Genomic DNA, 25,522 nt, shown 5'->3' on the forward strand with positions numbered 1-25,522 from the left:
GAGTTGAGACCATCTCCCTGCTGTTGGCTCTCTACTTGTCAGGGGAAGAGTGTGAATAACAAGACCGCCTCTACCATCCCTTCCCACCCTCCCAGCCTCCCCTCCTACGGGGCCAACAGACGGCAGAGGAACCAACCAGGAGGATAGAGCATTTGGCAGCCAAGATGAGGTTCCAGCAGGTTGAGGTGGTTCTCCTCCAAGCTCTCACCACGGTGGAGCACTGATGTTTGCATCATTCAGGATGCCCCCAACTGAACAAGTTTTGCTTGTGAGGAGTGAGCTGATGTTGTCCCTGATGGCGACTGGGCCTTTGATTTGGAAAGGGAGGTGGTTGAGATGCTCCATCAAATACCACCACCACTAACACTGACTGGGGTAACTGCAAACTGTGCAAAGTGGGGCTTTGTTTTTTTTAATACATTTTTTATTGTGAAATTTAACATGTATACATAACAGTGTTAACTTTCAAAGTATGATTTAACAAATAGTTAGAAAGCAAATTTCACAGAATGTTATGGGTTACAGTTCCACAATTTCAGTTATTTCCCTATTGTGAAATATAAGATATATATAGAAAGGTGATAACTTTCAAAGTACAATTTAACAAGCAGTTATAGAGCAAATTTCAAAGAATGTTATGGGTTACAGTTCCACCTTTGCGGTTATTTCCTTCTAGCTATTCTAACACCCTAGCATCTAAAAATATATATATTTATATAGAGATTTAGTATTCATAATCATTTGTTCAGTCCTGTCTTGTCTGTTGCTACCCCTTCCTCTCATCTAATCACTTTCTCAGTCTTCAGGGCTGTCTAGGCAGTGACCACCCTAACTCGTTCATATTGAAAAGGGGTGTCCACATTATGGGGAAGGGGGCTGCATCTGATTGTTGTTTTCAAGAGGCTATTGCCTCTGGGTTTTAGGCCTTGTCTGGCCTAACACACTCTGGTGTGGATTTAAGTTTCTGAGAGATAAACTTAGTGAATGAAACTTTTATAGAATCTCAGATAGGGAACTAGGTACTTGGAGACTACTGTTGGTAGGGGCATGGCATACTGTGGCCATCTGGGATGTCTAGCTGGAGCTTGCATAGGAGAAACCTCCAGGACAGCCTCTCAACTCTATTGGGGGTCTCTCAGCCACTGTGACCTCAGTTTTTACCTTTCTTTTTTCCCCCTTTTGGACAAGTGGGCATTTTCAATCCCTCGCTGCCAGGGCCAGGCTCAGATATACTTTAATTAAACTATTTGAGATATTTGTAGATTTACAAGTAGTTGTAGGAAATAATACAAAGAGACCCTATGGACCCTTTACCCAGTTTAATGTGGAGCTTCATTTTGAAAAAGGTAAGCCCTGTCCCCAGGACCTCAATACTCTAAAGTCAGAAGACCTGAGAATTAGCCATTACCCCCACCTACTACTATATCTACTATAGAATCTCAAATCATTTACTCTTTCTTAGGCTCAGTAGCCTCTTCTGCAAAAAAGAGGTAATAGTACCTTATCTACACTAAAACCAGGAATCAGACTAAATGATCTTTTGAAGTCTCCTGATACTCTGAGCTCTCTAATCTCATCAGATAAGATATGGAGAGGACACTCCTTATTTCAGGGAACAGAAGGAGAACTTAAGATAAACAGGAGGACCCAAAGAAGGGCAAGAAATGGACAAATCGGGAAGTGTTGCTGGACACCCAAAGCCAAAGAAGCTGAGGCTGGTAGGCAGACAATAACTACAAAAATTTAATGTTTGTTGAGTTCTTACTACATGCCAGGTGCAGGTAACACCTCCACTTCCTTCTCGCAAAGGCAACCTCGCTCCCTCTTCTCAGGAACACCACTTTTCTATTTCAAATACCCAGAGTTGCATGTAATAACTGAAGTTACTTGCAAAGCTTAGCAAAAATGCTGGAGGAACATCCAGTCCAATGTGGGAGGTCTGAGGTCAAGGATCTCCACAGTTCAATTAACAAAGAGTCTTTCATCTGCTCTTTAAACAGAGATCTCTCATCTCTGCAAAATATGTGCAGAAGATGCTGAGTTTCTGCAGTCAGAGCATTGTGTCTGACATGATCTACAACCAGTCATTGTTCCCTTCTCAGTGGTTCAGCTGGACATACACTATCTTGAATCCTTTTTACAAGAAATTCAGCAAGCAACACATGAGCTGTATCTCTAAACAAAGACTTGTTGGACCTCTTACCATTTTATAATAAATGAGTTAGACTGAAAGGTGGGTGCATTTATTTGCAAAAACATAATGTAATTGGCGACTATAGAGCAACTGCATTTTCTCCATCATTTCCTAAAAAGGGTCATGACTTGAAGATTCAATAATGACATAATGATAATGATAGAAAAAGGATAAGAACTTAGACAGGAGGCAAAGATGCAAACTATATTATGTTGGATCTGTCTCTCCCCAGTGAAAGAGCAACATTTGCATTGTGTTCTCATTAATTTGTCCCCCTCCCCAAAATAAAAAACTATGACTAACAGTGGGGCTTAACTCTGTGGCTACAACTAATCATATCTAGAATTATTCAATTCTAGAATAATGAAGCCATAATGAATCAATGAAGCAATAATGTGGCACATGGCTTTATTGCTTGCCCATGTTTCCTTGATATGGATATTCAGTGCAGTAAACACATGGCATCTGCAAATTTAACGCTTCTCATTTCAGTTGTCCATGACGACCCCTCACATGTGGGAACTCACTGTTTTGCTGGGGCACAGGCATGAATAGTGCTGTCAAGCCGGATCTGGCTGAGTGATTACAGCAGACCACCCAGCTTCCGAGGCCTTCCAACGCAGCTTGCAGCTTTGTGTTTCTCAGCTGGTGGTCCAGAGGGCAGGAATCTAGGAGAAACAACTTTTTTTAAAACTTTCTTTCCTTGTGAAAATTGCCCCCAAAGACAGCCAATCACTAATACTGGTAATAGAGGTAATGAAAATGTGAAGAGTTCAGATAAAGTGATGGTTTTTAGGCATTGAAAGGTGGGGTAAACTAAAAATGGCATTTGGAACTTGATGGTAGCTCAGCTCCACTAATTCACAATAAAAACTCAGATATTAGAAAAGAGATTTGAGAAACCACTTCAGGAAATGTTTTCAATCTGCTCAAAAATTTCTCACAGAGTAAGAAACAAAACTTAAGTGAAAGTAGGAACAGCGGTTAACTTGTGGTAAAAGAATGCAAACAGGAAGCACCAGACTCTCTTCATAAATATAACTGAGAAAGGATGAGAAAAGTTGTGTAAGTATTTATGCATCATCCAATCTGGGGATTTACAAAGATGTTTTGTAAACTCAGACAAGGGTCTGCTCTCCTTCCTACAATCATGGTCAGTGGGTAAATACTTATCAACCCCCTTCCCATTTCAATATCCCTCATCCAAAATTTGACACAAATGCATTTTGGGGGGTTGAACAATTCCAAACCCCTGGAACAAGACTGTCTTAGGGGTAAAAGCAGCCAGTATGCCAAGCAAGGAGGCCCCTTCACAATAAAAAAGGATTCTGGTTTATCTTCGCAGGTCTCTTCCTCTCTCTACATAGATATTGTCTAGTACTGTATACACACCTCTTCCTCCCCTCCTACTTGATTTATTTTTTTACTCTTGTTTATCAATATTCAGGTTTATCATATTTATGACTTTTTTGTAACCATCAAAGTCTTTTATGGATATAAGCTTGGCATGTATAAATAATAATAGAAACTACCAAGTATTGAATATAATATTCCAGACAATTTATATACACTGTCTTTTGTCCTCACAGTGCTGAGAAATGGAATTTATAGAAAATAAAAGCAGGAAAGTTGGGTAACTTGTTTGAGTTCTCAGAGCTACAAAGTGGCTGAATCAGAGTTCAAACCCAAGTTGGAAGGACTCCATGTCAGGGCTTGTTCTATTAACATGTTGCCTCTAAGTGTGTGCATCTCATTAATATCACTCTCTCATATAGTCTCTATTATTAGTTAGTCAGAGCATCAGCTGTTTTACAAAAGCTGTTTCCCAAGCCAAACTAAAGGCAGGTTAACTACAGGGCACACCTGTATACACAAAATTCCTTTATTCACCTGGATTTCTTCATTCTTTCAACCAATATTTTGCGTACCTACTCCATTGCAGACATTGCACTAAGTAATCAAGTCAGACATGATCCCTGCCCTCATGGAGTTTCTATTTTCATTCCTGCTAATTCCTCACGCATGTCTTAAATGATGTCTTCTTCAATAGGCATTCCCTGCCACCCCAGACCAAATTAGGTACTCCTTATATGCCCTGCACTTTTCCTTCATAACACCCCCTCCTTCACCATCACCTTTTAATTAATTTTCAATGTCTCCCTTCCCAGTGTTCTGTGACCTCCATGGGAGCAAAATGGGCCATATCCAGTGTCACGTTTAGCACCTGACACCTAACAGAAACTTAGTAAATATTTGAGGAAGGAAGGGAGGGAGGGAGGGAGGTTAACCGAGACAGCAGCTCCACAAGCAGAAGTGGGGAGCAGGCTCTCTCAAAGGTTAGGGAAGGTGGTGTAAAGTTGGTGACTAAGCCAATATTTAGCTGATTATCAGTTTCTGTGCCACACAGTGCTAACCCCTGCTTAACAGATACCAGCAGCCTCTGAGTGTGAGCCCCCTCCCATTGCACATGCCATCCCAGTGTTCACCTTGCCAGAGAGGGTTGTCCAGGCCGCCTAAGCCTGGGAGCTATGCCACCAGGTGGAAGCCTGCCCTGCACAAGGGCTAATTAATCCTAATTAACCCTAAAATAAAAGCAGTCTCAGCTCTTACCTGCCCACACCCATTGCATCTGAATCTGGGCATCCCTTTGACTCTAGCCCTAGGTTGAACTTAAGAGTCAACAACACCTGGAACCAAATGACCCACCCTCCACCTGCTGCTCCACCCCTCACTGTATTTGGGTTACTTGGTTGCCTAGAGACGGTGGCTTTCCTGTCGTGCCCCGTAGGATAAGGTCACACACCTTGGAGTAAACCTGGTCTATGAAACAGAAGGGCGTTCTGGCACCAGGCAGGATAGCTAAGTAAGGTGGGTCCTCAGACAGGATCCAGGAACTCAGAAATGTAGCCTTGAGCAGGCAGGGGGTGGGGAATGCACATGTCTTTCTGACCTTCCCCAGTCAAATGTCAGGGAATCTCCAAGGGATGGAGGTAGCAGGCCAGGAGAAAGGAAGGAGCAGCCCCTGTCATCACCATGGGCTGAAGATAGATAAGTCAGCCTGTGAATCAAATTCTCTGATTACCTGCTGCTCAATCCTTTCCTTTCCCTTTCCTTAGCCCTAGGCCTTGAGGGAAGTCCTATTTAGTTGTCCTCTTCTCTGCAGTGTTGATGGCTTCAGCTCTGGTTGTTAATAAGCATAAAGGGGTCAGGGACACAGAAACCTCTGGGGAGTGTTAAGGGCTGGGACGCCCAGCTTCCCTTCCCCAAGGAGATGCTCCTCCCACTGCCCAGCATAAAGGAGGCGCCTCTTATTTCATTACCAGAAGTGGCTGTTTCTTAGCAGCATCTAAACCAGCCCAGGAAGGTGCCTGACTCGAGTCTTCAAGTGGAGATGACCCAATGCACCCAGGGGTCAGCTCTGGAATTTGATTCCCTTGGTGCTCAGAGTCACTCTGCTCTTCACAGACCCTGTAGCTCAGGTAATCTGGAGGCCCTGCCAGAGGAAGGCCACCACCTGGCAGGCAAAAGGGTCCCAACTACGCCTCAGAGTTGGGAATGTTGTCCACAAACTGCTCCCACCCCAAGCCCTTGAGGCTCTGGAGAAATGCAAAGTCATCTTTCCTCTCACAAGCAGCATATTGAAGCCTGTCTTCTGGGTTACACAGCTCCTGTGTCCATCTCCACCCCTCACCCCCAATCCAGGGCACTTTTCTGGTTCCACAGGAGTTGGATCATCTCCCCTTCCATTGCTCTGAGAGAAGAGGACTCTAATGACAAGCTACAAACCCTCCCCGAAAAGCTCAGTGATTAAAAACTTCCATACTTTGTTTACAAGCGAATAACCGAAATTCCACAGTCTCTTTTTTCCCCCTCCCCCATGCATACACTTCCTCATTTTCCAACAGATATGTCTATCCTTCCTCAGTCTGCAACTGAAGTTTGCAACCACTGGGGCAGGGCCCTATCCTGCTCAGCGCTCACTGGGCCTCAAGGCCAATATCTCTTAGGGGCACTGGGGAACCCCAGAGACAATGCTGTGCTGGTAAACCAACATGGCGGGAGAGGGAGAACACAACTCTCTAGCATTTACCAATTTCCATGATATAAATACTCCCGTCTGCCAACATTTTAACAAATCAGCTTGCAAAACTCCAGACTATTTAACAATCACCCTCACCAGTCTGTCTGAGCTGGCTAAAGCACACCACAGCTTCAAGGAGATCCCTGGAGCTTGCCTGGGCCTTGAGATATCTTAACAAAATGAACAACAGACTCCATGGAAGCTGAAGGGAGGGAGGTGACTTCACACCCCCTTCCTACCTGCTGGCTCCCTCCTCTCAGAGTACAAGATACTGTCTGGGCTTTGGGGAGCCAGGGAAGTTCTGGGTTCAAATCCTGTATGACTTAGGGCAGGTTTCAGCATCCATATTTACAAAATGGGGTTTTAAAAACCCACCTGTAAGATCCTTTTTAGGATGAAATTGTTTACCTAAATAATGCCTAATATATACCTATAGCAAGCTCTCAATTAATGTTTTTCCTTTGCCCTCAGCCTTGTCTTAATTCTCCTAGTTCCAAGAATTAATTTCCAAAGGGTCCAACAGGGGGCGCCCACATTCAACAATGCCAGGGTCGGGGAGGGCAGTTCAACCAAACTCTCGCCTCAGCTTCCTCTTTAACTTGGGTCCACTTGGAGGAGCGCAGCTTGTTTTCCATTCAGGACTTTCCCTTGTTCTTATCCAAAGAAAGGTGAATCCATCAACATGTTCTACAACCGGGTTTAGATCACCTGGCTTCCTTCTACTCTGAGATGGCAAAATACACTTGGAATCAGAAACCACAGTCCAAAAAGGGAGAGCCACGTCAAGGCCAGAGCAAGGACACCAGGCTTCACCCAGAACACACTTCACACAGTGCAGAGCACATAAAGCTTTGCACTCTCCCAAATTGCCTCCTACATCCCATAATAAATGGCCACACATAATAAATGGCCACACAAAACACTCATGGTACAATTGTGCAGCAGGAGAATGTGGTCAGATATCTAGATGAACTTCCCACCTATAAAACCACCACAGTAGGAAGTGGAGTCTGCGTCTGTGGCTGGGGAGGGGGAAGTCAAGGGAGAAGGGACACGAAACTCACTAGATTTGAGAAATGTGGCTGTTCAAAAACAATAGAATAATTGGGTGATACATGGAAAGGTAGCAAATAAAACTTCGAGGAACTCAGGTTTCTTGTGGCAAAGAGGTTGTATCAGAACCAAGGCCAAGAATGTATCAGAAACTTAGAAGTATAAAACTCTTAATTGGAAATGAATGAAAAGACCTGGATTTGAACCATGTCTGGCCACTTTCTAGCTGAGTGACCTGTGTAAGTTATTTAACCTGAGTCTCAGTCACACATATATTCATCGATTCAACCTATATTTATAGACCATCTATATGTGCCACTGGGCAAAGTGAATCCTAGGCAGACAATGGTGAGGAAAACCAGACACAATCCTTGTCCTCACAGTCAAGACATAACAACTCTGGGACAACTGGATCACCACATGCAAGAAAAAAAAAAAAAAAGTTGGACCCTTACCTCATACCATATACAAAAATTAACTTGAAATGGATCAAGGACCTAAATGTAAGAGCTAAAGCTGCTGAATTCTTACAAGAAAGCATAGATACAAGTCTTTGTGACCATGGATAAGGCAACAGTTTCTTAGATATGATGCCAAAAGCATAAGCAATAAAAGAAAAAATAGATAAATTGAACTTCCTCAAAATTAAACTCTTGAGGCTTCATCCCAATCAAGATGACAGAGCGAGATACTTCAGGGCTCCATCTCCCCACTGAAGCTTTGAGCAACCAGCAAAAACTGGCAGAAATACCTTTCTCAAAGCTCCAGGAAAAGGACTGCAGTAACAGCAGGAGTACTGAATCAAGAAAAAGGCCACTTAAAAGTGATAGGATCTCGTGGTGCCCTAGCTGGCCCCTCTCCCACCCCTCACCAGCTCAACACAGCGCCAGCCCATGCTCCCAGTGTTGGACTCTGATCCCGGTTCCAGGGAGAGCAGAGTAACTCTTGTGCACATACTGGGAGCGGGTATGTCTGGTCCAATCTGTCTGGTGGTGGTCTAAGGGACTTGCTACCCTAGAACTTGCCCTGATGTAGAAGGTGGCTCACTGAGCTCCCCTACAGAACACTGTGGGAGAATAGTCAAGTGGCTGCCTGAGGAAGGGATTGCTGGCTGTTTACGTACAGTGCAGTGCCTGGGACCATGAGGAAATTGTTCCCTAGAGAAGAGGAACATTCAGAACCAGGCAAACAGAGAATTCCTTGGGCCACCTGTGCCTGCCCAGGACAAGTAGAAAAGAACAGGGCGGGGCCCCTATGCTTTGGCCTAGAGCTATTCTCTAAATTCATTGTAAGGATAAGCCCTGAAGGAAAGCAATTGCACAGGTCAATCTGCAGATACTGAGAAAGTTCCCCTCCTTCTTTTTTTTTTTTTTTTGTTTTGTTTTGTTCTAGCTCCTAGAATTTGAGGAGCCCTCTGTCATAACTCTACCTGGATACCAGTTTAAGGAACAGTCAACTAAGAATGTCTGTTTGACATTAAAATATCAAAATATCCAGCTTTCAACAAAAATTTACAAAACATACAAAGAAATGGAGGGAAGGCCCAGGCAAAGGAGAAGATTAAAACATTAGAAACCATCAATAGGAGGACCAGACCTAGGATACAACAGACAAAGACTTAAATAAATGGTTCTAAATATGCTCAAAGAGCTAAAGGAAAATAGGAAAAAGAACTAAAGGAAATCAGAAAAATCACAGGTGAACACAAATAGAATATCAATAAAGACATGGAAATTATGAAAAAGAACCAAACAGAACTGAAGTCCACAGTAACAGAAACAAAAAATTCCCTCGAGAGGTTCAACAGCAGATTGGAGCTGGCCAAAGAGTCAGTGAACTTGGTAAAAAATCGAAACCATTCAGTCTGAGCAGCAGAAAAAACAAAGAATGAAGAAAAGTGAACAGAACCTGAAGAATCTGTGGGACACCAGCCAGCATAGCAGTATACCCACTGTGGGAATCCCAGAAGGAGAAGAAAGGTGGTGAGGGTACTGCAATATTGTGACTGTGATTAATCCCATTGAATGGTATGTTTGGGAGGGGGTGAGATTGAAAAATTATGTTGTATATGTGTTCCCTCAATTAAAAAAAAGATAGAAAGCACAACTAAAAAGACAATGATAATTAAATCCAATACATGATACTGAATGGGATCTAATAAAGAAGGAGAAAAGACTCAAAAGAACATTGTTGGGACATACGAAAAATCGCATTATAGACTGTGAGCTTTATATCAGTGTTAAATTTCTTGTACTTGATAACTGCACTTAAGTGGTTACATAAGTGAACATCATTGTTCTTAGGAAATGTGCATGGCAATATTAATTGTTCAAGAAGCACGATATATACAACATACAATCAAGTATTCAGAAAATGGGATGATAGATACATGGATGGATGGATAGAATGATATAGTAGATGTGGCAAAAAGTTAAAATTGGTGGATCTGGGTACCTGGGTGGGGGTGGGGGGGGTGGTAAGGGTATGTTGGAGTTCTCTGTATGGGGTTTGTTTTGTTTTTGTAACTGTCCTGTAAGTTTGAAACTATTTCAAAATAAAAAGTTAATAAAAAATTAAATACTTCTGTGCTTCAAAGACATCATGAAAAAAATGAAATAACAACCCACAGAATGAGATAAAATATTTGCAAATTTTATGGCTGGTAAGGGACTTGTATTTAGCATACAAAAAGAACAATTACAGCTCAATAATAAAAAGACAAATAACCCAATTTTTAAAATGGAGAAAGGATCTGAATAGAGATTTCTCCAAAGACAATATACAAAATGCTTATAATCACATGAAAAAATGCTCAACATTATTAGCCAACAGGGAAATGTAAACCTTAACCACAATGCAATACCACCTTGCACTCATTAGGATGACTAGCATCAAAAGGACAGATTGGAGAAATTGGAACCCTCATACACGGCTGGTAGGAATGTAAAATGGTGCTGCCACTTTGGAAAACACTCTGGCAATTCCTCAAAAAGTTAAATATAGAGTTACCACATGACTCAGAAATTGCACTCCTAGGTATATTCCCAAGAGAAATAACATATGTCCACACAAAAATGTGTATGCAAATGTTCATAGCAGCATTATTCATAACAGCCAAAATGTGGAAACAACACGAATGTCCATTAACTGCCTGATGAGTGGATAAATAAAATGTGGTCTATCCACACAATGGAGTATTATTCAGCATTTAAAAAGGAATGAAGTTCTGATGCACCTTGAAAACATTATACTAAGTGAAAGACGCCAGGCATAACAGGCCACATATTGTTTGATTCCATTTATATGAAATATCCAGAATAGGTGAATCAATAGAGACAGAAAAGATTAATGGCTGCCTAAAGCTGGGGCTGGGCTGGTGGGGGTGGGTGGGGGAAAAGGGTTGGGAAATAGGGAGTAAGTGCCAATGGATATGGGGTTTCTTTTTGGGGTGATGAAAATGTCCTAAAATTGATTTTGGTGTTATATAACTGTGAAAATACTAAAAAAAAAAAACAAAAACCATTTAATTGTACACTTTAAAAGGGTGAATTGTATGGTATGTGAATTATTTCTCCATAAAGCAGCTATTAAAAATAAAGACATAGTAATAGTTATTACCTTATAGGGTCACTGTGAGGATTAAATGAGATAAATATTGGCTGAGGGAATGAATAAAGTGAGTGAGGACATCTACGAATCAGGCCTGGAGAGTGGGGTTGCTGATGGGGGAGGAAAGTTGGGGGCTCTTCAACTTTCTACTTCAGTTCTTTTTATCTAAGCTTAGAATTTTTTTTTTTTTACAACTGGTATATTTTAATAATTTAAAAAAGTAAAGACAAGAAATGAGCACTACTTTTATTCCTATATTACTGAGTTTTCAATACTGTACTTTGTGTCTTCAGAAAAGTACCCGTTCTTGAGGATTCAGAATCAGCTTCTATTCTTGGCCTATGTTTGACCTTCTGTGTTTGTTTAAGTGCATCTTTTTCCAGATTTCCTTAGCTTTGCTTACCTTTCTCTTCCTCCACCCGCAATTTACATGTGTGTTAGTCACGCGATCTTAAATGTCGCAGTCTGCTCCCCTCTCGCCCCAAGAAAGGCCCCACACCCCAGATGGAACGTCTCCCTGCTCACCCTCTCCCGGTATCCTCTGAACCCCCCCTTCCCCATTTTTGTCTCCTTCCCCGTAGGGGAACGTTTCCTAAACGATGATTTCCAGCCCCTCACTCCGGGAGCTGAGCGCCGACTCCCCCAGGCGGCCGGGGACCGCCCGGAGCGCGGCAGGAAGTCTGCTCCTGGGCGGGAGAAGGCTGGCGGGCCCCCAGGCCGCTGACGTCACCCGGTCCGCGCGGCGGAAGCGCTTACCCAACCGTACAAAAGCGCTGCCAACAAGCATAGCTGTCTGTGATTTGCTCACTCGGTTGAGAAAAGCAGTTTCCTAGACAGAGGCAGCTGAGGGGTCGTGGAAAGCGCCCTGCTTTTGAAGCACGCGCCGTGCGGAGTGTGAGGCTGGCTGCGGCGCTGACTAAGCCCTGAGGAGCCCTGGACTCCGACGCGGAGGACGTAAGCCTGAGCTTCTGACCTTTGACAAATCATTCGATTTCCTTCGGTTGGTTTTCTTAGCAATGGATAATGAAACTCACCTCACAAAGCTACTGCTGCAAGGCTCGAATGGGGTACTGTTCACGACAGATTTTGCAGACCTGAAGAAGGATGTCAGTTAAAAACACTGCCCCCTTTGACACCCTTCCAAAGAGAAGCAGATCCCAGAGAGGCGGGATGGAGAGGGGCTACAGGCTGATTCAGAGCGGGGCAGCCTGTCGGGGGCTGGGATGCATGACTTAACCTCTCCATGCCCAGTTACCTCACCATAAATGGGGATTATAAGAACACCGGTGTCATAGGGTTATCAGGAGGGTGAAGAAGGTATCTCACATACAGCACGTAGAACACTGCCCAGCACGTGGAAGGACTCATGAGGCACTGCTAGTCTGATTATCCCAGAAGCCACCTTACCCACTTGCTGGCCTCTGGGCTGGCCTTTTAGCCCACTCTTGGGATTTTGCCCCAACCCACTGTCCCTACAGCAGTCAGAGCAATTTAGCTAAAATCTGACCATGTCACTTCCCTGCTTCACAGCCCAAGTCTCACCCAGCCCACCACATGCAACACAACCTCATCTCCTGAGGCCTGCTGCCTCGTCCAGGCTCCAGGAAACCCATACTACCTGCATTTTCTCACTTCCACCACTTGACTCATGTTGCCCTCTTGCACAGCATACCCTCTTCTTCCCCCAAGCCCACCCTGCCTTTGCTAACTCCTACCAAGCCTTCAAGACAATTAGACTTGTCCACTCTGATTCCCCTTCGTTCCCTTTCTCCTCATTCCCCTTCTCCCTTAATTCCTTGCGGGTACCTCCAGCATTGCACATGCCAGATTGTACCCTCACTGTCCATGTGTCTGTTTCCCCCCAAATAGGGAGAACCTTGAAGGCAGAGGCCAGCACTGGGGCTTGCTTATCTCTAAACCCAGCACCAAGTACAGTAGCAGGCACAGAGTTTGTGCTCAGTAAACACTGGGGACCAAGTCTGGCAGATGGATAACCAGGAGCTATATTAGCCAAAGCCTGTGACAAAACTGTCACTGATAACATCTGAGTGGGGTTGGGGTGATCATCTCAAAGAGATACAGTTTCCGTCTGCCTCTGCATTCAGTTTTTCTTAGAATCACATCTGTCTGTGTCTCAAGTATCCTTTGTACCTCTTTCCTGCTGTTAATATACTTTGTCCTCCTTTCTCTGTCATTTTGTATCTCCTCTTTGATCTTTGTCATATTTCCATTCCCTTTGTTGCTTTGGTGTCCTCGCCTCTCCATTTTTCTTTTATGGTGGGATGATTGTCTGTCTTTTCTCTTGCCTTTTATCAAGGGTTTGGGGCTGGTAAGAGAATTCCTGGGTTCATGACTCCTCAGAGATAAAGAAGGAGATATAGATATAGATACAGAGACAGATAGATAGATGGATAGATAGATAGATAGACAGATATAGATCACAGTGGTATTTTTATACTCTTCAGTTTATTTTGAAAACAATACTTTCTGGTATATGAGCAAATGAATTTGAAATTACAGTTCTCTCAAAGTACCCAGAAATTACCTATATTCTCCTAAAAATGAACCACTGATAAAAGAACACAACATATTATTTAAGAACCTCCACAAAATACAATTCTCCTTTTCCAGCTTTTTAAACTATTTTTTTCCCATCAACGTCAATATATAGTTGACATTTGGTTTATATGTGCATATAAAAACAGACACATTTGTCAAAGTGAGCATAAGATAAAAGAGCATACAGTGTCCCTTCTGGATATAATTAAATTTTCAGAGGAAAAGTGGTCCAAATGGGAACAAAAAAGCTGACCTCCTTATGAAATAAACTAGATAAACAAAAATTAAGAATAATCAAAGGTGCTAAAGATTAATTCCATAAATCATTCTCTCTTTCCTATCTTTTTAACATACAACTGTGCACTAAGGGTATGTGTGAATTAGAATACTTCCTATCAAGATTGTGACTAGAAGTAGGTAATTCAATAAAAGGCCTTGGAATAAAAAGATGAGACATAGTATAGGTGAGTAGAGGACATCAACTTATTGAAGAGGAAGATTATATAAAAGTAACAATGGGTTCAGTTATTGATTGGTCCTTAAAGTGATGTTTTATTTCATTATTTATTAAGATCATAATTAAGCATATTAGAATGCTAGCTGTCACTGGAATAGTACCTTAAGGTTAAACATTGGAAAGAAATGACTGTGTCACAAAACTCACAAAAAACATATTTTGTGGGTCTACTATTTTTTTTTGTTCTACTATTTTTGTACTTGGGGCAAGATAAAAGGTCCAATTTGTTTAAGAACATTTAACATATCCCACAAACTACCTGAATCAAAGATTTTTATCAATTCTTCTGACAAACACAAAATTGATTTCTATCTACAATTGTTTTTTAAGATAAGAAACAGTAAGTCAATTGAAAAAACAGTTGTCGCCTTAAGCTATGAAACATTACATTTTAACACACAGATTGAGTGAAAAACCTAAAACGTCACTGTCAAGATGCTAATCATTGTTGACCTTCAGCAATGAATGGATGCAGCTTTACTGTGACTTCTCCAAAAATGCTTTGCAGCACCTAACACACTGCTGGTGCACAGTCCCAAAGTTGGAGTCATTCCCATAATAGGGATCTTCAATATTAAGTTGTTTTTGTGGCTCACAGCAACCAAGTAGTTCAATTTTAGCTTTGCAGTTTTCAACTTGATTACCTTTTCTATTCAAGTCTCTCAGATTGCTTTCATGTGTACATAGTGTATAATCAAATATGGCAAAGTTGTCTTTGGTAACCTGCTGGGCAGTCTGATTCATGGAAATATCAGGTTTCTTCATGCAGATTTGCCCTCGATAATCAGGAGGTTTTCCCATCTCATATGTGATGTTGCAGCACTTGTCTATCCTCCTCCCATTATCTGAAATATTTTGATCCGTTACAAGTTTTCTGAAAACTGCTTCTGCAATGGGTGATCGATAAATGTTACCCAGACACACAAACAGCACCAACCTGGGCTCCTGCGCTAACGTCTTCTCATGCATAGAGAGGCACAGAGTGAAACAGAATGACCCTGCCAGAATCTGATGTGCAAGAAGGAGATTTTTAAAGGCAAGTGTTTAGTTTCCTAGCTGCTAAAACAAATAACATGCAATTTGTTAGCTTAAACAAAGGGGATTTATTGGCTCATGGCTTTGAGGCTAGAAGAAATCCAGAATTGAGGCATCAGCAAGGTGATGCTTTCTCCCAGAAGGCTGTGGCTTTCTGGATCTGACTGCCAGAGATCCTTGGTCCTTGGCTTTTCTGTCACATGGCAATGCACATGGTGGCATCTTTTCCTTTCTCTTTTGGGTTCCGTTGACTTCCAGCTTCTGGCTGCTCCCCATAGCTTCTCTCTCCATCAGACTTTAACTCTGCTTATAAAGGGCTCCAGTAATCCAGATGAAGGCCCAACCTGATTTAGCTGGACCATAGCTTAACTGAAGTAAAATCTTGAAGAAGTCTTATTTACAATGTGCCCACACCCACCAAAATACAGATCAAAAACATGTCCAAACTAGGGTACACAATTCAATCCACATCAGAAGGGAATCAAACATTATGTACCAAAAAGTTCCATATATTTTATTTCATATAATATTGCTAATAAGTCTATTAAGCCAGGCAGGGTAGGTAATAGGGTAACAAACAACCCCAGATCTCAATGGCTTTATGCAACATATGTATGTTTATTGCTCATACTGCATATCCATGGTGGGCTGGCTGAGACTCTGCTCCAAGCCATCATCGTCCTCACCCCAGAACCCAGGCTGACTGATAACCACAATCTGGAACCTTGCCAGTTGCCATAGTAGGAGAGAATGTGGCAAAGCACACAGTAGTTCTTTAAACTTCCACATAAAAAGGACACCTTTTCACTGGCCAAAGCCATACCTGGGTTAATCGGTAAGAGTTAAGTGGGTGACAAAGTACAATCTTCCTATATGCCTGGAAGGAAAGAGTGGCTGAAACATTTGTGAACAGGCCTAATGACAATTGTGATGGGTAGTACTGTTCCCACTTTACAGACAAGGTGAGTGAAGTTCGAGAAGTTTACATAATTTGTTCAAGGATTTTCAGTAAATGTCAGAGAGGGGGACTGAATCCATGTCTTCTGATTCCCAGGGCTGTACCCTTCCCCCTTCACTGGACTTTAGATGACTTGGCCTTTGCTGCCATTTTCCACCAACTATTTGTTCCCTAGTGTGAGGCTTAGCTTGGCGGTACCCACAAAGCTTGACTTTGTTCACCAACCTCTGCATGTCACCTGGTGAGGGGCATTGCCTCTCTCCCCAAGGTGGGTTTTTCAGGAGTCTTCCAGTTCCAAGACAAAACCAGATAGGTCACCACGCATGGAGCATAGTCCTTGGAAACCTTCCAGGCAAAAGCAATCTATAGTGATAGAAGTCAGGATAGTGGTTTGGGGGGAGCAGGGGTGGGGTGCTACATATTGCCTGGGAAGGGACACAAGGGAAGCTTTTGGGGGATGCTATCTTGATCCTGATGGTGGTTAAATGGATGAATATATATGTAAAAAATTCACTTAAGATGTGTACACTTTGCTTTATGTCAGTCATCTCTCAATAAAAATAAATAAGTAAAAAGAAAACCACCACAATTTAAAAGGTCTACTGTGTAAAAGAAGATCCTGTTAAGAGAGTGCATAGACAAGACACAGTGGGAGAAAATATTTGCAAATCACACATCCAACAAAGAATATGTATCCAGAGTATATAAAGAACTCAAAACTCAACAGCAAGAAAACAAACAACCCAATTTTTAAAATGAGCAATAGACGTAAATAGAAACTTCCCCAAAGAAGATATAAGGAAGGCAAATAAGCACATAAAAATATACTCAGTTAGATGGATTGTATGGTGTGTGATTATATCTCAATAAAATTTCATTAACAAACAAAAATATATACTCAATATTATTAACTTTAGAGAAATACAAACTAAAACTATAATGAGATACCACTACTGATCTATTAGAATGGCTAAAATAAAAAATATTGGCAGCACTGGGGAGAAAATCGCATCCACTGCTGGTGGGATGCAAAATGATACAACTACTATGGGAAATAGTTTACAATATGCCACATGACTTGCCATGTGACTCAGCCGTCTCCTAGTTATTTATCCTAGAAAAATGAAACTGTATTCATACAAAAACCTGAAGAGTAAATGTTCATAACAGCTGTCTTTGTAATAATCACAGACTGGGTTAAAATGGGTAAATGGACAACTGGTAAGTGAATAACCATGACATACTAGTCTGCAATAACAAGAAACGAACTACTGATACTTGCAACAATTTGGATTAGTCTCAAAGGTATTGTACTGAGTGAAAGAGGCTGGTCTCAAAAGGTTATATACTATATGATTTCTCTTACATGATATTTTCAAAAAGACAAAACTAGAGGAACTAGAATAGATCAGCTGTTGCCAAAGGCTCCCAGGAGTTGGGGGAGGAGGATGTGACTATGAAGGAATAAGAGGTTTTTTGGGGGTGGTGGAACTGTTCTGTATCTTGATTGTGGTGTTGATGACGTGAGTCTTTAGAACTGTAACTAAAAAAAAAGATCAATTTTACTGTATGTTAAATTTTTTTTTTTTTAAAAAATCATTCCAGCCCCTCAAACACAGAGAGGAGATCCTGAAAGGAAGAGCTAAAGAGATGGGTGCCCTGGAAAAGACACACCACCTTCCCCACCCTCACCCCATACATGACCTGGGGATGTTCCTGGGCCCTGTATGCTGGCCCCACTCCTTCTGTGTTCTCCTGATAGGTCAGCATGACCCACAGATCCCCTCCTTTAGACTCTAAGTCTGGGGATCAAGGAGCCCAGTCTGCTTTGTGAACTCCGAGATCCCCGAGGCTGGAACAAAGGCTGGTGATGGGTTCTCTTTGATGGAGTGAAGGAATGCTTAGCACTGGCCCTGCGCCATCTTGCACAAGGCACAGCCTATGCTATCTCAATTCCTCTTCGGCCTCCTCTGCAGCCACAGCTGGAAGGCATCACTGACCTTCCTCCCAGCCCAGGCCAGGGTCACAAGTGCACCCATCCTGCAAGTCAGAGTCTCAAGTGAGCAATCTGCTGAGTTTATTGATGTCATTTTTGAAGTCATTTTTATGACAAAATGATAGCTGTTCAATGGTTTTTTTTTAAAACTCACACAGTTGGGAAAAAAAAAAGTAGACCAGTATTATGAAACCATAATTGTTACTAGTTCCTTCTCTGTCTAGACACACCTGTGTGTATGTAAGTATGTATGTCCATATATATGTAACAGGTATGAATTGCTCCACAGCTCTTGGAGTACAAGTGATGTGCTATTTCTCCATGGACTCACTCATGTCAAATCTGGCCCTGACCATCCCGGACTGGAATCCCAGTATCCGACATTTCTCAGGCTCCCTCCCTTGGGTCATGTGAGGACTCCCAGGCCTGGGTGGTCCTGAGATCTGGTCCTCCAACCCCGTGGTCAGCATTGCCTCCCTCATTGCCCAGGCCCATGGGGTCCATTAGAAGTCAGGCCACTCAGCTGCCCTCGGCACTTCCTAGTTACTTAAACATGACATCAGAAAAGTCAGGAGGATTAAAAAAAAAAAAACTTTGTAAATAATTTGGTATTTCAGAAGAGGAAGAGGCGGAAGAGATGAAGAAAGGGAAGAAGCATTAAAGTAGTCATCCTGGGTGAAAATCACAACTCTATAGCACATCCTTGGGACTGTTTTGGATTACGCATAGTTGTTTATATTTTTAATTACGTGGAGTGGGACACCAAAATATTTTTAGTGCCTCTCTACGGTCTTGCTTTGGCCCTGGCTGGGAGTTGGAGGACATGTGCTGAGGCTCTGAAAGTGCCCCAGTCAGGGTGCCCAGGCTGGGTCCTCGTGGACTGCAGCAGCCAGTCTCATCTGCAGGGAAGCCTTGAATAGGCTGGGATCTCCGCGTGCCCTGAGGAAACTGTATCCCCTCCCTTCCGTCAGAGGCCCAGGGTCCCAGCCATCAACCAAGGGCTAAGCCGCTGCTTCCGCGTCCTGCCTCTCAGACCAGGCACCCAGTACCTTCTAAAGCCAAGGCTTACTTGGGGCTGGTTTTCTTTAGGAGACCCCACCTGGTCTGATTGTTCCTTTTCCCTCTAAACATACAAAAAAGCCAAACCCCCCAGGGGGTCAGGAAACCCACAACTTCAAGGAAACAAAGTCCAGAGGAAGGAGAGAAGACTATCTTCACTCTTTCCTAATTCTTAATAAATTGTTGTCACATTGCATTCATACTCAATGTACCTGCCACAGAACATATTATTTTATATTTGATTGTGACTTCACATGTGATGCCTTTGGGGAAAGTTACTGTTGTAAGGTTAATCAATAAGCATTTATGAAATGTCTCTTGGATGAAGAGGTCCATGATGTGAGAGGTTTAAAGAAAGATACAGACAGGATCCTTTGGAGAGATTTCAGTCCAATGTAAACAACAAATTACGTATGCTATCTGAGAAACTATTTGAGGACAACTTGGATCAAGGGATACTTATTGAGCATCTACTAACAAAGCTAATATTTACTTATTTCCTACTAAGTGCCAGATACTGTACTAACTTCCTGCCCCTTGAGGCTCAGGAGGACAGATATGATGAGGTGGTGACTCTTACAAAAGGCAGAGTAGTGTGTCAGAGAATGGAGAGCCAGAGACAGCACAGGATGGGCTGTCAGGGAAGTCCTCCCTTAGAAACTGATGTTTAAACTGAGACTTGAAGGTGACAAATCAAAATATAGACTGTCAGAGTTGGGGTTGAAAAACAAAGCTAAATTTATTGTTTGACAGGCAAGAGCCAAGTTCCTCAAGAAATTAGTTCAGTGTGTTTCACCACACAGAAATTGAAAGGGCCAGATGCAGGTACAAAAAGAGAAAGCTCACCAATAAGGCAGGAATCTGAGTTCTGGTCTCTGGCACACGAAGCGGACTGAAAACTCATCTTTGTGATGGGTTGCCTTCAAGTCTCAAAAAAATGGACTGTTCTCCAAGAGGTCCAAGAGAGGTTATGTGATATTTTGGTGGACTCTGATCAAAATGGGCAAAACTATATCCAAATGCTTAAAGGCTAGATACGTTTCTCTTTAACAAATACTAAATTAGAGTAAGTCAGGTACAGGAAGAAGGGAAGGTGATGGAGGGACCAGAAGCTGCAAGAAAGCAGGATGAGTTCAAGGGACCAAGAGAAATCCAAGATATGGGAGCATAAAGGCAGAGAGGAGACTGGGGCTAAGAAGAGGCTGGCAAGATGGGTGGGGAAAAGATCAAGAAAGGCCTGGTAACTTGCCCTTGGGAAGACTGTTGCTGCAAAGGAGAGGCTAGGCCTCCCTATAATTGAGCCTAAGAGCCTCCTCCCAAATGCCTCTTTGTTGCTCAGATGTGGCCCTCTCTCTCTAGCTAAGCCAACTTGAAAGGTGAAATCACTGCCCTCTCCCCTACGTGGGATCAGACACCCAGAGGAGTGAGTCTCCCTGGCAACGTGGAATATGACTCCCGGGGAGGAATCTAGATCTGGCATTGTGGGATGGAGAACATCTTGACCAAAAGGGGGATGTGAAAGGAAATGAAATAAGCTTCAGTGGCAGAGAGAATCCAAAAGGAGCCGAGAGGTCACTCTGGTGGGCACTCTTAAGCACAATACAGACAACCCTTTTTAGGTTCTAATGAATTGGAATAGCTAGCAGTAAATACCTGAAACTATCAAACTACAACCCAGAACCCATGGATCTTGAAGACGATTGTATAAAAATGTAGCTTATGAGGGGTGACAATGGGATTGGGAAAGTCATGTGGATCACACTCCTCTGTCCAGTGTATGGATGGATGAGTAGAAAAATGGGGGGGAAAAAAAAGCATTCAGTGTTTTTTTTACTTTAATTGTTCTTTTTCACTTTAACTTTTATTCTTATTATTTTTGTATGTGTAGTAATGAAAATGTCAAAAATTAATTTTGGTGATGAATGCACAACTATATAATGGTACTGTGAACTGAAATGTATGCTTTGTTTTATATGACTGCATGGTAATGTAAATATATCTCAATAAAAATGAATTAAAAAAAAAAGGAAAGAAAGAAAGGCCTGGTAGGTCATGTGAAGAATTTTTAATATATTCCTAAAAGCTCGGTGGGAAGCCATGGGGTTTTAGCAAGGGATAGACATGCTCAGATATGCATCCATGAAATCCCACTCTGGCCGCAAAGTGGAGAAGAGCTCTGAGCAGAGCAAGACTAGAGACAGAGGGGCGAAGTAGGAGGCAAGTGTAGGCACCCAGGCCAGAGGTGATGGTGACTTGGGGTACAGTGGTATGGAGGTGAGAAAAAGTGGAGAGACTGGAGAGAAAATCAGCGGGAGCTGAGAATTAATAGAATAGAAACAGGAGGGATAGGGTGACTCCAAAGGCCTTCAAGGCACGAGCAGTGTTGTCTAAAGATCAAATTTCTAATCCCAGCTCTGCCACAATAAATCTCCCCCTGGCTTTGGCCAAGTCACTTTACTTTGCTACTTTGCAGGAAGAAACGACCTGCTGATTCCACGGTCCCATCCAATTCTATTACCCTATGATTCTATGAAGTTAATGCATTAGCTAGGAAAAAGAAGACAATGGAGTCATCTCAGGAGAGTTTAAGGACCCCTTCCTCTGTGCTTTGCTTACCACAGCTGATCATCCTGTGCTTACGATTATTGGAATGATCCATTTACTGTCTCCTTCAAAGGCTGAGGGCTCTTTGAGGACAAGAACCAGGTCTTCTGGCTCTGTATCCTGTACATGGAACTACAGGAGGCATATGGTAGTGGTTTGTGTTTGTTAAACTGATTAAAGTGCTGCGAGGACAGACCCAGGGTTCTTCCAGGGGGTTGTGTGTTTTCCGTGTACAGGTTGCTAAGGTGGACACCAAGGCCATTGCCCTCATGCACCTTATGTCAAGTACAGGAGGTAAGACAGACTTTAAACATAGAGTACCAAATCGATGATCTATTTCGAGTGTGCTAAGTGCCACAAGGAAAAGTACTGAGTACTGTGTGTAATAGGGAGTAAAACGAAGATTTCCCTGAGAAAATAACTGACCTTTAAGATGATAAAGATGAGTAGATTTACTCACAGAATGATGGAGGGAAAAGAGAGGGAAAAGTCAACATGTGTGAGGCCTGAAGCAGGGGGGAGATTTGGTGACAGGGACATGAGAAGGAAAACCATCAGAATGGCAACATTAGCTATATTTGGGTGGTAAAGTTAGGGGGACTTTTTCTTTTCTTCTGTATACATTTTGTATTTTACAGATTTTCCACAACAAACATGTTATTTTAATCATCAGAGGGGGGGAAAAGACATAGTCGGGTTAAACAAAATCATAAGGGATGTGGGGGCAGGGGTGTCAGGCAGGGTGCACATTCCAGCGGGACTGGTCACATAAGCCATGAGTAATTCCCGCGTGGGGGAGAGTGGTGAGCACACTGTGGGGAGGGGGTGGGACAAAGCAGCGTGGGTGACTCACAAATGATAGGGTTGAGGCTGGTCCTCCAAGGCCAGTGAAGGTGAGACCAAGGCATTGAGAAGTGACATGAGAAATCTCAGTGAGCTACTTTCAGAGGGCCTGTGCAGGAAGAGGTGAGCTGATGTTGGCAAAGGGGAGCAGGACGGGGGAGACTAGGGACAAAAAGACCCCAAGAGGTCCCTGGGTGGCTGGTGTGGGACAGCAAGGACCTGGTACCAGCTGTAGCACCACCACATGGAGCTAAGTTTGGTCCTCTTTGCTCTTTCCAGGCCTCAAGGGGTTAGGCTGTCCAGTGCTGTCATCTTCACAGTGGAAGTGGAAGTTGTGGCTTCCAAAGTCCCTTCCTGATCTGCAATCTCTGAGATATTTCTAAAGAGATAAAGTCAAAGATTGGTTCAGGGGTGGCCTGGGGCACAGGCAGGATTTGGAAAATTGAGGCTGATACAAGTGCTGCGATCAGCTCTCTCCCACTCTGGATCTTGATAAACGCAGCTGCCGCCCACACGATACTTTGCCCGGATGTCCCCTGAGGCTGTGAAGCGCCTTTAGAGGTGGTGTGAGCTGGGGAGGGGGCGGAAATTGGCTCCACTTTCCCTCTGAGCTGGACCTCCAGGAACTGCCTCCACCACTTCCGTGGTTGAGCCTGCCTCCTCTCCCCATGCTGTTTCCTCAGATCCAGGTCTGACTCTTCTTTGTGAGCTCTCCTTGGTGTTTCCCACTCACCTCACACTCTCCACCCAGGCGCCACTTGCTCAGAACAGAGAGGGGAAGAGCAACTTCATCATCCAGGCCTTCCACCCAAGCCTGGAAGTTGAATTCAACATGAGGGACCATGTCCTAGCCCTTCTCTGGTTCCGTGAAACAAGAGATGCAAAATTATATTTAATCAACAGTGTCCCAGATGCAGAACTGGTCTGCAAGCAGTGGAGGGATATCCTTCACCGCCCTGCAAATGGCCTCGTGAGGAAGAAACAGTCACAGCCCCTAGGAATTTTATTTACCGTTTGGAGGCAGCAAGTTCTTAATAAAAACAGTGTCAACCCAGAAGACCTGAGTTCATGACACAACTGAGCTCTTGCTAGCCAAGTGGAGTCAACTTGGGCCGGACATTTACCCCTCTAAGCCTTGATTTCTTTAACTGTGAAACGGTAAGGATCAAAGGATGCAATCAATGTGAAAGATAGAGGATAGACTTAAAAGGATTCCTTCCTTCCACAGGCATCTATTGTGGACCTATAATGGTGGAATGCTGAAGGTGCAAAGATAAAGAAGAGGAAAGTAACAAGGCCCTTGGGAAATTTCTCAAGTTGCTATTCTTATTGACATAATGACTGGTGACAAATGGGGATCGCTCTTGAAGCAAACCGAGAGCTCACACAGAATGTGGCAGATTGTATTTTACAAGGATGGTCAACACCTCCCCTTCCCGCCCTGTAACGTGCTCTACTTACCACTGACCAACACTCCATGGGGAAGTCCCTGTTTCCTCCCCTCGAATCTTTTTGGGGCTGTGACTGCTCTCTCCATTGCAGCATGGTGGAAGTGATGCAGTTGTAACCAAGAAATTAAGAATTAAAAATAATTAGGATGGCTGAATTATTAGATGCCTTTTTCTTACTTTCTAGTATATTGTAGAATAGCCAAAAGGAAATACCCAAAATTACTGAAACCCACTGAACTGAGATCCAGATGCCTTGACCTTTGATAATGATTGTATAACTATATAACCTTTATCTTGGGAAAGTAAAAACCTTATGACTGGCCCCCGCTTGTACCCCTTATCCTGATTTAAAACTTTAGAGCTTATGATCACAAAGACAACCCCCAGTGTTTGTTAATGAAGGAACTCTAGTAAGCCCAGAACTAATGCACCCCAACTCCAAAACTATCTTACTAGAGGAAGCTGGATATAACCAAAATTGGCCTGGTAGATGCAGTAACTTAAACTTTAACCCATAAGTGGCCTACACCTCATTATAATACTAAAAATCACATCCATCATCATATTAAGGCCACCATTTTCTTACATATGTTCTTTGATTAAGCATGTAATCAATCTGCACATGCTTAATAATTAGATCATCTCTAATTACATCATCTAGAGCAATTATACTCATAACCTAAAACCTGTCTTTTTTTATATTTTTTTATTGTGAGATATACATAAAGAAAAGTGATAACCTACAAAGTACAATTTAACAAGTAGTTATAGGGCAAATTTCAAAGAATGTTATGGGTTACAGTTCCACCATTTCAGTTATTTCCTTATTGTGAAGTATAATATATATACAGGGAGGTGATAACTTTCAAAGTATAATTTAACAAGTAGCTATAGAGCAAATTTTGAAGCCTGTTATGGGTTACCATTCCACCATGTCAGTTATTTTCTTCTAGCTATTCTAGTACCTAGAAACTAATGTGTGTATATATATATGGATTTAGTATTCATACTCCTTTGTTAAAGCCTATCATGTCAGTTGCTACCCCTCTCTCTCATTGGATCACCGTCTCAGTGTCTCAGTCTTCAGGGATAGCTGGGCAGTGACCACCCTAACTTGTTCACATTGAAAAGGGGTGTCGACATTATGGGGAAGGGGGATGCACCGGGTTGATGTTCTTGGAGAGGCTATTGCCTCTGGTTTTAGAGACTTATTTGGCATAGGAACTTTAAGTTTCTGAAAAGTAAACTTAGTGAGTGAAACTTTTATAGAGTCTCAGATAGGGACCTAGGTATTCTCTAGTATTTTTGGGGCTGCTGTTGGTTCCCTGCCTCTTTTTTTTTTTTTTTTTTTTTTGAAATTTTTTTTTTTATTGAGATATATTCACATACCACGCAGTCATACAAAACAAATCGTACTTTCGATTGTTTACAGTACCATTACATAGTTGTACATTCATCACCTAAATCAATCCCTGACACCTTCATTAGCACACACACAAAAATAACAAGAATAATAATTAGAGTGAAAAAGAGCAATTGAAGTAAAAAAGAACACTGGGTACC

General features: G+C 42.6%; 1 long non-coding RNA gene across 1 annotated transcript; it reads right to left on the reverse strand.

The window, feature by feature from the left end:
- Window positions 1-2,585: 2,585 nt before the first annotated feature.
- Window positions 2,586-24,747, reverse strand: LOC119539519. The gene is made up of 2 exons (XR_005217890.1): window positions 23,970-24,747; window positions 2,586-2,862 (listed from the first exon to the last, which is right to left on the reverse strand). It is a non-coding gene; the product is annotated as an uncharacterized LOC119539519 (long non-coding RNA).
- Between the last annotated feature and the right edge of the window lie 775 nt (window positions 24,748-25,522).

The sequence above is a fragment of the Choloepus didactylus genome, chromosome 7 (genome assembly GCF_015220235.1).
Source record: "Choloepus didactylus isolate mChoDid1 chromosome 7, mChoDid1.pri, whole genome shotgun sequence".
NCBI classification, from domain to species: domain Eukaryota; kingdom Metazoa; phylum Chordata; class Mammalia; order Pilosa; family Megalonychidae; genus Choloepus; species Choloepus didactylus.